Here is a 12,000-nt window from a genome sequence, read left to right on the forward strand (position 1 = left end):
CCAATGCATCAATCACACCTCATGCTAGTCTTAATTCATCATTGTTCCCACAATGATAACTGACCAGGAAGTTTAGAATCATTCTATAATGATTCAAGGATACCGAAATATAACAAACATCCCAATCATATAACGGAATGTAACGCATTCATAAATCAATGAATCAATACAATGTCAAAATGTCATATCACGGATCATCCTAGAGCATTACAACCAACAAAGTATTCGATTCCCACGGTGATATACACGATATGTTCGGGTTTTGCAGGTTTGGTTGCGTGTGATGTTTGACTAGGTTTAGATCTTTCTTCCGCTGAATGAAACCTAGTAAACCAAACCCTAGATCGATATGATCGCATGCTAGGAACCCGTAGCGAAACCCAACAACTATGACTACCTATCTCGAATAGAGTTTGTTCGTGATCTTACGAACGCCAATGATGATTCCGGCTGATGATCCTTTTGTATCACGATATCATATGTCGAACATAAGGCATGGACATGCCACCTTATTTGATTCGATTGCTTTTTCGTTCACTGAGATTGACTGTGTGAAATAGACGACGCTCATTGATACGTGTGTACCGAGTCTAGAATTTATAACCCGATTCACAACTCACCGCAAGGATACGGATCGTCGTAACACGAGGTCGAACGCAAGAACATGTAGCTAAGTCTAAATCCTAATCGAAGCAAAATCAAAGCAAGCAAGTGGAAGTGATGGTGGAAATAGGTGGAATCAATGGAAAATAAAATAAGAAAGCAAATAAAAACGAGTAAACTACGAAAGAAAGATGACTACGGGTGTCAGGATCGTATTCGAGTGTATGGGTATATGCTAAGCATGCGAGACTAACGATTATGACTTGTATTCGGGAATCATCAAGCAACAAAGATAGAGAATTCACCTCTCGGTCTACTAACTCCCTACCTACAGAGTAACTCGTCAATCTCTCGATCTATTCGAGTTAACCCTATGTGCATAAAGAACGCTATCATTAATCCTAGATCGATTAAGCCATATCTCTATGTGAATAATACGATCTATCCTATTGATTTTGATCCGAAACCAACTCATATCTCTATGTAGTTTAGAATCTAAGATAATTGACCAAAGGGTTAGCAAACATCAATCGAATAAAAACGCAAATCAATAAAACCGAAACAAATCAAAACCAAAATCCAAGTTAGGGTTCAAACATACCCAAAACACATACGAATCCCTAACCCATAGTCGTGGATCTACTCACGGTTCATGGAAAATAATAAAAAGAACAGAGAAAAAGAGATAAAAGAAAGGAGAGAAAAGCTCATATAGATGTGTAGTCTCCACGATCAAATCTTCCTTCTTCTTCCCGAAATCCTGTGAACTTCTATTCTTCTCTTCACCAAAAGCTCTCCAAAAATATGTATCTAAGTGTTCTCTAAGGTTCTCTGATGTTCTAGGAGGTGGCTAGGGCTTTTTTATAACCCTAGGGCGGCTCCCAAGAGTCCTATTCCCATTCGGATGCTGAAAATCATGAAACAGGGTTTTTGACTGGATCCAGGCCGATTCCAGGTGGATCCGGACCGGATCCAGATTCCTGGAGTCGAATTCTGCGTTCTTGATCCGGACCGGATCCAGTTGGATCCGGCTCTGCGTTGGCAGTTTTCTGGTCTTCACAAATTCGCTCATAACTTTCTATTCCGGTGTCAGATTTATGCGATTTTTATGTCTACGTGAAGCTCTTGAAGTATTCTTTCCAATGATATAAGTGTCGCATGATTTGGACCTCTGTAGATAAAGTTATTGATGTCGCAACATGAGTACCTCATCTGGACTTCTCTTTTAACGCTCTAAATAGCTCCTTTTCGAGTCCAATCATCTTCGAAACCTGTAACTCTGCAAAACTAAAGCACAACCGGGGTTTGTGTCCTAACACGCCTAGAATATCTATGAATGCATGTGATTATCCCGTGAAACCTAGACAAACTCTCATCAAAATATAGAGAAAGATATGAGTTATCAAATCCCCCCAGACTTAAACCTTTGCTCGTCCTCGAGTAAAGAACGAAGGAATAAAATCTGCAAAACAGGGAATGACGAACATCAAATAGCATCATCATGAGATTCAAAAGCAAAACATCCATCCAATAGTAGTTTCCCGAGAATCATACCCAAACCGGTCTACTATGATCTTTCTACCAAAGACTAATCTACCTAGTCATGGGATTTTTATTGCCATCTAGAATCCATTAGAATCTCTACAACTCACCAAGCATATTTCCAAACATATCCTTATCTCAGCTTAGCCTCTTCGACCTTAGTTCTACTTTATATCTGGATTTTTACCTTTTTGTAGAATTTCTCTATCAAACGCTAGCACCTCGGGTTTCTAGGACGTTGAAGTTGAAGGACATCGTTTTTTCTCTTCTCTTTTTCTTCTTCTATATTTCTTCTTTTTTTTTCTTTTTTTTCTCAATGCGATATCCGACCCACAACTTAGACCCGAACCATCAATCGATGCACTCATGTCCTCGAACGATTTTCGTTGACGAGATTTTGACAGCGGAGTGTCGAGATGCTTTATTTTCCCAAGGCGTTTGTCGAACTAGATTCTGTCGACCTGCAAGACTCGGAAAAGATTCTAACGAAACATATAACCTGGATATAGTCGTTTCAACTCTGTAGGTTCCAAACAACAATCTCATCCCACAAAATTTATATAGAAAGTCTAGAGAACTATCAATTCGACACGGTTCAACCACGTTCTACAAGATCACTAGATCATCAGGATATTCCTACTCTATCATCCCACAAATCTTCCAAATGATGCTCAAACGGGTTTTCGAGGTATGCACGTGAACCTATATGAACCTAAATCTATATGTCAAATGCAATCATGCAAACCTAACAAAAGCCCATCTATATGAAAAATAAAAAACGTGTGAAATGCAACTAATGCAAAGTGATATGCAAAAGTGAAAATTTTTTCCTAAGTCTATATGTCATGATAAAATGCACCTAAACTAAATGCAATCCTAAGTAGATAGGCCTGAATGTGTGAAGGATCTATCCACCCCCCCAGACTTGAACCATACACCGTCCACGGTGTAGACTCTCACCCGGAAAAGTAGAATCGAAAACAACGTGTGAAAAGAACCAATAAGAGGGATAGAGAAGGCTTAGCTCTGCGAAATTCGTTCGCTCGCAACGAAGTTAACTCACGTCAAACGCAGGAGCTCTCACATACTCTATGAATTAGAACCTATCCAACGTTGTCTCTCGGAAGCCGATGCTCATCTCTCGTGTCCCGGTGTAAACGCTCATAGAACAACAAACGTTATCCGAACAAAAGCATAATAGCAATGCACAGAACCTATCCAACGTTGTCTCTCGGAAGCCGATGCTCATCTCTCGTGTCCCGGTGTAAACGCTCATAGAACAACAAACGTTATCCGAACAAAAGCATAATAGCAATGCACTCCGAAAGATCAAAATACAATCATGGTCTCTACTACCTACGCTACGAAGAAAAAGAAAAAGAAAAGTTACCTAATGCTCGGGTTGCCTCCCGAGAAGCGTTTGTTTAAAGTCTTTACCTCGACCTATCTTGTTCAAATGATGGGAGGGTCTGAGAGTGATGAATCTGGAGGTCGGGGTGGTGGTCTATGCGGGTGTCTCACATACTCTGATTTCTCCATATGTGTCATCCATGCTTGATCATTTGCAATGAAAGAGTAAAAAACAAGTATGGGATTATTAAAACGACGCTTACTTGTTTCTACTGGCCTGAGGATGACATCTTCTACCCGCTTTCTATCGTCTGAGAAACTGACATGGTCCGAGTTGCATGTGATACGGTCTGAGTCAAGTTTCTGAAAGAAGTCACTCGTGCTTGTTGTGGCCCGATCAATCTCAAGTGTATGGGAGATAGACTCATGTTCCGTTTCTCCTTCATTTAGCAATCGAGTAATCTCCCAAATCGCCTCCCAATTATTATAGATGTTCTTGTCACCTGTAATCATAGTAAGGGGGAGAGCAAACTAGTGTAGATGGTTAGAAAACAAAAACTATACATAGGACTCAACTCAAATATATACACAAAAAGACTAAAAAAAGACACAACTCAATATATACACAAGCGAGATCTAGAATCGATAAAGACCTAGAAATAGTCTAACCAGTCCCCGGTAACGGCGCCAAAAACTTGATACGTGTGTACCGAGTCTAGAATTTATAACCTGATTTACAACTCACCGCAAGGATACGGATCATCGTAACACAGGGTCGAACGCAAGGACCGGTAGCTAAGTCTAAATTCTAATCGAAGCAAAATCAAAGCAAGCAAGTGGAAGTGATGGTGGAAATAGGTGGAATCAATGGAAAATAAAATAAGAAAGCAAATAAAAACGAGTAAACTACCAAAGAAAGATGACTACGGGTGTCAGGATCGTATTCGAGTGTATGGGTATATGCTAAGCATGCAAGAATAACGATTATGACTTGTATTCGGGAATCATCAAGCAACAAAGATAGAGAATTCACCTCTCAGTCTACTAACTCCCTACCTACAGAGTAACTCGTCAATCTCTCGATCTATTCGAGTTAACCCTAGGTGCATAAAGAACGCTATCATCAACCCTAGATCGATTAAGCCATATCTCTATGTGAATAATACGATCTATCCTATTGATTTTGATCCAAAAACCAACTCATATCTCTATGTAGTTTAGAATCTAAGATAATTGACCAAAGGGTTAGCAAACATCAATCGAATAAAAGCACAAATCAATAGAACCGAAACAAATCAAAACCGAAATCCAAGTTAGGGTTCAAACATACCCAAAACACATACGAATCCCTAACCCATAGTCGTGGATCTACTCACAGTTCATGGAACACAATAAAAAGAACAGAGATAAAGAGATAAAAGAAAGGAGAGAAAAGCTCATGTAGATGTGTAGTCTCCACGATCAAATTTTCCTTCTTCTTCCCGAAATCCCGTGAACTTCTATTCTTCTCTTCACCCAAAACTCTCCAAAAATCTGTATCTAAGTGTTCTCTAAGGTTCTCTGATGTTCTAGGACGTGGCTAGGGCTTTTTTATAACCCTAGGGCGGCTCCCAAGAGTCCTATTCCCATTCGGATGCTGAAAATCGCGAAACAGGGTTTTTGACTGGATCCGGGCCGATTCCAGGTGGATCCGGACCGGATCCAGATTCCTGGGGTCGAATTCTGCGTTCTTGATCCGGACCGGATCCAGTTGGATCCGGCCCTGCGTTGGCAGTTTTCTGGTCTTCACGAATTCGCTCATAACTTTCTACTCCGATGTCAGATTTATGCGATTTTTATGTCTACGTGAAGCTCTTGAAGTGCTCTTTCCAATGATATAAGTCTCGCATGATTTGGACCTCTGTAGAGAAAGTTATTGACGTCGCAACATGAGTGCCTAATGTAAGTTCCCTTTTCGAGTTCAATCATCTTCGAAACCTGTAACTCTTTAAAACTAAAGCAAACCGGGTTTTGTGTCCTAACACGCCTAGAATATCTATGAATATATGTGATTATCCCGTGAGACATAGAGAAACTCTCATCAAAATATAGAGAAAGATAGGAGTTATCACTCATCTATAGTGCGGCCACACATTTCTACAGTCTCGCTCACATGAGGGGCCCAACGATATCTGTCTCTTTTACGAGAGGTACAAATCCCATCTTGACTATCTACAATCTAGCATATGTTTTCGTGTCGTACCTGATACACGCCTTTATAGTCCTCTTGTTACGCAGGACGTTTGACGTATTCAAAGTACGCAACTCCTCATGTTGGATTCCATAGATATCTCAGGTCATAGGATCCAATCATGGAACCGTCATATGAGATTCAAGTCATGACGCTAGTCAATGTGACAATCTCATGCGGGTCAATCCAGTATTCCGTTTCTCCAACGAATACCTATGATTGTGATCGTATCCAATACCCATGATCATTTCTATGATCATCTATCACACATCATACTAGTCTTAGCACATCATTGTTTCCACAATGATATACGACTAGGGAGTTTAGTATTGTTCATAACAATACATGGATTTCATAACATATTAAAGTATGCATAACATGTAATGAATCAAACACTCATCCATAAAACCATAGAAAGTGTCAATACATCAAATATATCATAATAAAGCTCGCAAAATAGTACATCATAGAGCACTAAACCAACACGGATTTGGTCAGCCGGACCAAATTCTGGTCAGCTCCGGACCAAGCAACAGAAACTGTCGGCAGACTTTTTTTTTGGTGCGCGAATTTCTCACACATGGGCGGCCATAACCCGACCAAACGCACAAATCCGACAAAGGAGACCCCAGCTACCCCCTACACTCATCCAATCACCCCAAAACCCTCTCATCTACCCTAGAGACTCTCAAACAGATCAAATCAGCCATTTTCAGACTGAAAATGGGAAAAGAAAGAAAAGAGAGGAAAAAGAGAGAGAAGGAGAGAAAGAAGAGAGGAGGAAGAAGAGAGAGCTCGGGAAAATATTGGGAACATCTCTAGAGTATCTAGGAGGAGATCTCCAGGCGGAGAAACCCAAAAACATCAACCAAGCTCGGCCAAATCAGATTAAAAAAGAATCTGATCCAAGAATAGGTGAGTGGCTTGCGTTGTTTCTGTGTACTCTCATTTTTATCGTGTGTCCATGATATCTCAATGGTTTGTTGATTAGGTTTGAAAGAAGACATTTCAATGAGGATTTAGAAACAAACGACACTCAATTTGGTTGAGAAACGAGGGAGATATGAGCGAATGAAAACTGTGAGAAAACTGAAATTTGCAAAGTCGCGATTTTACGAGGTACAGGGGTTACGAATCATTTTTCAATGCGTAGACATAAATTTTCAATAATCTATTACTTAGATATGAAAGAGACATCCCAATGAACATTTAGAAACAAACGGTGCGCGATTTGGTTAAGAAACGAGTGAGTTATGAGCAATCAAAGTCGGACCAAAAACCTGAAAACGTGAACGGACGAACTGCCCAGTTCGGGTCCGCCGGACCAGAACTGGTCAGCTCTGGACCAAGTGTGAGAAATTTTTTTCAGTCCGCCCGATCGAGGAGAAAAAGCTGAGGAAGCCTGGTCCGGCGGACCAAACCTGGTTAGGACCAAAAATTGGTCTGATCGACCAATTTCACAGGGACGGCCCGGATCCGGTCCACCAGACAGAAGTCTGGTCCGGACTGGACCAAATTAACAAAAAATGAGATTTTTGGACAAATTAAGAAAGAGACGAGGGATCCGAGGCTCAGATCCGATTTAACCTAAACCGTACTAAAAATGGTCAGAACTGGACTATTTAACTAAGAATGATGGGATAAGATATAATTGAAGTAAACGGGAAAATAAAGGGATTAGACGATTGTGGATAATGTGGAAATGCATATAAAGGGAAAAGGAATTTTAACCCGATGAGAGGGTGAAAAGTAAATTCAGAGGGAAATCGGAGAATGATAAAGTGGAAATACGATTTAAAGGATTGAGGATATGGTTTGTGATTGAATGGTGATGGAACCCGATGAGCCTCGTATCTAGTACCGGTTGACGGCGTGGAGTCAGTACTAGTGCGATGGGGAGGAACACGTGTCTAGTGCCGGTTGACAAACTTGGAGTCAACACTGATGCGTGCATGTGGTGTTTCTGTAAAGTATCGGTTGACGGCATGGAGTCAGTACTATTACAGAAGTGTGTGCCTGTAATAGTACCGATTGACGGCGTGGAGTCATTACTATTACGGGGATGGGTGAGTGTGGAACCAGTGTCGGTTGACGAACTTGGAGTCAGTACTATTACAGAAACCCATGGATGTGGACCCAGTACCGGTTGACGAATTGAGTCAGTACTGGAGGGTTATGGGGACATTTCGGTAATAGTACCGGTTGACAAATTGAGTCAGCACTATTGAAATGTAACACCAGTAGCGGTTGACGAAGTTGAGTCAGTACTGGTGTGTGTGGGTGGACGGTTCTATAACAGTAACGGTTGACGAAATGGAGTCAGTACTATTATAGGAATATGTAGTGAAGCTAGCACTGGTTGACGACGTGGAGTCAGTGTTGGTGGATCTGTGTGATCGTCTCTATAATAGTACCAGTTGACGAAGTAGAGTCAGTACTATTATAGAGAAGCAGAGTGGAATCAAGTACCGGTAGACGAATTAAGTCAGTACTGGATGACAACGATGGAAATGGGACCGGATAGTGCCGGTTGATGAACTGAGTCAGTACTATCATATATCGATAATGCGTGGATCAATCCTATGATGGTGGTCAGTAGGATTTAATTGGAACTAATGAATTATAATGGAATAATATGTGGGAATTGCGTGAGATTAATATGGCTTGGATCATTGTTGTATCACCGTTTTCGCTGGGGACAGGATGACCGGGATCAACCCGGGCTACTCACTAAGCAGTTGTGCTTAGCCCTCGTTGATTAACCTTTTTCAGGTAACGAGGAGCACAAGTACAATTGGATAGCGATTGAAGAGGAAGCAACATCACGTACGGATCTGATTTATGTTAAACTTATGGAAGAATGTTTTCCCTTGTGTTGTATTTTAAGATCAGACGTGTGGTAATGAAAAGTTGTATTAAACTATTCCGCTGCGTATTTATGAATTAAAAGTTTTAAAATTCTCGTAAATTGAGTTATGTTATTTTATTGGTTTTAGTCCATGTGGTGCATCCTGTTCACGGGATGCGGGATACGGGTGTCACAAAAACCATAGAAAAATAATGTCAAAAACTGATATCATCAACTCCTGCAGACTTAGTCTTTTGCTCGTCCTAGAGCAAAACTCTAGGAAAAGAAGTCTAAAAAGAGAGAAGGAGAATGAAGGGTCGATTCTATATGAATGTTAAAAGCGAGATTCTTATATGGTTCTAGCTACCCGTGAACAGAATCAAGTCTATTCTACTCTCGGAATGAATAATAGCTATGGGATTTTTTCTATCGCTTAATTAGTGTCACCTAGACTGTTCTAACTATCTACCAAACATGTTTCTCAAACCTATTTATCGTTGTTCACAAAAATAGTTTGGTCCTAAAGTTATGGGAAATGCTAAGAAAGTGGGTGTAGAAGAGGGTTCATACGAATAACTCTAAGTATAAATACTCTTCTAATTCTATAAGCTTTTTTCTTCTTCTTTTGATTCGAGAGTTTCTTTTCTTTCTTGTTTTCTTTTTCTTTTTTTTTTCTTTTTCTCCCTTTTTCCTGGCTTCTTTTCTTTCTTTTTCCGACTTTTCTTTTTCTCACTACAAAAAAAATGGTCATTTCCAACGGGCATATCCGTTGGAAATGGCCAAAAATCTGTTGGAAATTAACGTTTCCAACGGATTTCCAACGGATAAATCCGTTGAAATTTCATCGTTGGAAATCGGTATCCGTTGGACAACCGCTGGAATTTTCAACGAAATTTCAACGAATTTTTCCGTTGGAATTCCGTTGGATTTTTTTCCAACCAACATCCGTCGGAATTCCATTGGACATTTCCAACCGATTTTTCCAACCGATATCCGTTGGAAATTTTCAACCCAATTTTTCAATTGAATACGTTGAAAATTCTGTTAAAAATTCCCAACGGGCGAGAAGCCTGGTATCTAACGGGCTAAAAATAAGAGTGGTAAAACAATGGCTAAGTTCGGTTCTACTATACTAGGGTCTAATATTCCTGCGAATGGAGAACGATTCTTAGGAAAACTTCTACGCTTGGCTAGATAGTTCTAACAGTCATGGTCTCTAAACTCTAGTGTATCCCACAAACTAAGGCTGTCATTCCTAGGTTCAAGCAACCAATTCGAATAAATCTCGACAATCCGGTCTATAACTAGGAAAACCTAAGCCCAGTTCACTAAAACATTTTCTATGCATGTTTCCTATGTGTACCTATATGCTCATGCAAATGCGATTTTAGATCTATATGGCATGTGAAAAATACGAGTGATATGCAAAACTAATGCAGATGAATGCAATATTTTTGATTTTTTAAAAAAAATTTTAAAAGTATGTAGAAATGTGTGAAACATGATATGTAGTTGTTAGAAATGGAAGCTATCAGGGCGTTAAACCTCCCCCAGACTTAAACTTGACACCATCTGCGGTGTTAGTCTAACCCGGTGAGGTGTGAAAAAAAAATAATAGACAACAAAGTAAAAGGAAAATCATAATGAAAAAAAGGAGAGAAAGAAAGCTTAACTCGATTGAGCTCGTGTGTTGGTCGTCTCTCCTTTGCAGTGTTAGATCAAACTTTAAAGGTGTTGGACTTGCAGGATTAAGAATAATAATTATCATTTATTTTAGAAATCCAATGCAAAGAAATAATCCAACAAATGAAACAAAGTTTAAAGAATCAAAGCAAAATCATAACCCGAAAAACCTTACAAAAATCGGGTCTAATAAAGCAACAAAAAAATTGAAAAATATAGCAATAACATCAGAATCTTCCTTGAGGATCGGTCGGCCCTGGAGTATCTGGACTGAACTATTTCGGAGTTTGATGTCGCAATCTAGGTGTAGAAATATGAATCAAATGATAATTAATCTAGACTCAACAAATACCGCAAGTGTACGGACCGATTGTAGTAGCTAAGGTCGAACTCAGGGACAAACAAACAACGGAATCAATCCAAATCCAGGTCTAAATCCAGAGAAAATAATATGAGTGTGAGAGTGTAGCAAAGTAAACAATAAAAACGGTTGTAAACTATGAATGATGAACACTGCAGGTTTCGGGATTGCTTTATATGTAAGGATCTTTCAAAAGATGCAAACTCAGTGATTTATCTATCCAACATAGGGAATTCAAGCTTTAAAGTAGAGATTAACTCTCTCGAGTCTAACCTCACTATTCAGGCTTTATCCTACTAATCTCTCGATTCAATAGTCTAAAACCTTGGATGCATGAACGAATACTATCATAATTCCTAGGCAAATATTCATCTCTCGTTGCAATACATGTTCTATTTATTGAATTATTTCCAGGTTAGAATCTCATATCTCTATGTGAATTAAAACTCTAAGTTCATTCAATCAAGCGGTTAACAAGATCAACGCATTAAGAACAATTCAATAAACCGAATAGAATAAATAAATTCATAGAGTCTGGAATTAAAAACCAAAGATCCCTACATAACAAATCCCTAACCTACAGCAGGGGAACTATTCGCTAAACATCGAGATATCAGGGTTCATATCAATAATACAAAACATCATAAAATAGAAGAAAGGAAGAATGCTTAGTCGATTTTTCGACTTCGTAATCTCCGTCTTCTACTCTGATCTATTGCCTCTTGATAATTTCCCCCTTTTTGTGTTCTACGATGTATTTTCTGTCAAAGTCTGAATATTTTCAACCTTAGAGGCTAACCCTAGTTATTTCCTCTTTATTTTGGGAAAATTTGGAAGATTTCCAGAATTTAAGTGACACGATCCTGTCGGCAATTAGTGACACGATCATGTCACATCGCAGTTTTGACGGGCTTCACAAATTTGCTCATAACTTCGTGCTCTGATATCGGATTTGGGTGATCTTGGTGTCTATGGGTAGATATCGAAAAAGACTTTTCAATGATGTAGTGAATACATGATTTGGACTTGTAGAGTGAAAGGTATTAGACTTGCAAGATATGACTTTTATGTGCTTTACGTTTTCTCCGAAATAACTCCAAATGTTTCTGGTTCGTCTGTGATGTTCCGTAATCCATGTTTTCTACTCCTTTTGCTTCTTTATGTGTGGATTCCTGTTTAAACACCAAAGAACATAACCAACCAATATTGAAACCAAATGTACCCTATAATGTCTAAAAATATGTAAAACCGAGTGAAATATGCTAGGACTGTCATCATGTATTGATGTCCTTCGAGGCATCTCTCCAAGTTTTGATGAATCAGCGGTGCGTCTGGAAGCTCCCACATATCTTCATTATCTGCTTGCTCGCTAAATAGACTCTC

The sequence above is a fragment of the Tarenaya hassleriana genome, unplaced genomic scaffold (genome assembly GCF_000463585.1).
Source record: "Tarenaya hassleriana unplaced genomic scaffold, ASM46358v1 Cleome14, whole genome shotgun sequence".
Lineage (NCBI taxonomy): Eukaryota > Viridiplantae > Streptophyta > Magnoliopsida > Brassicales > Cleomaceae > Tarenaya > Tarenaya hassleriana.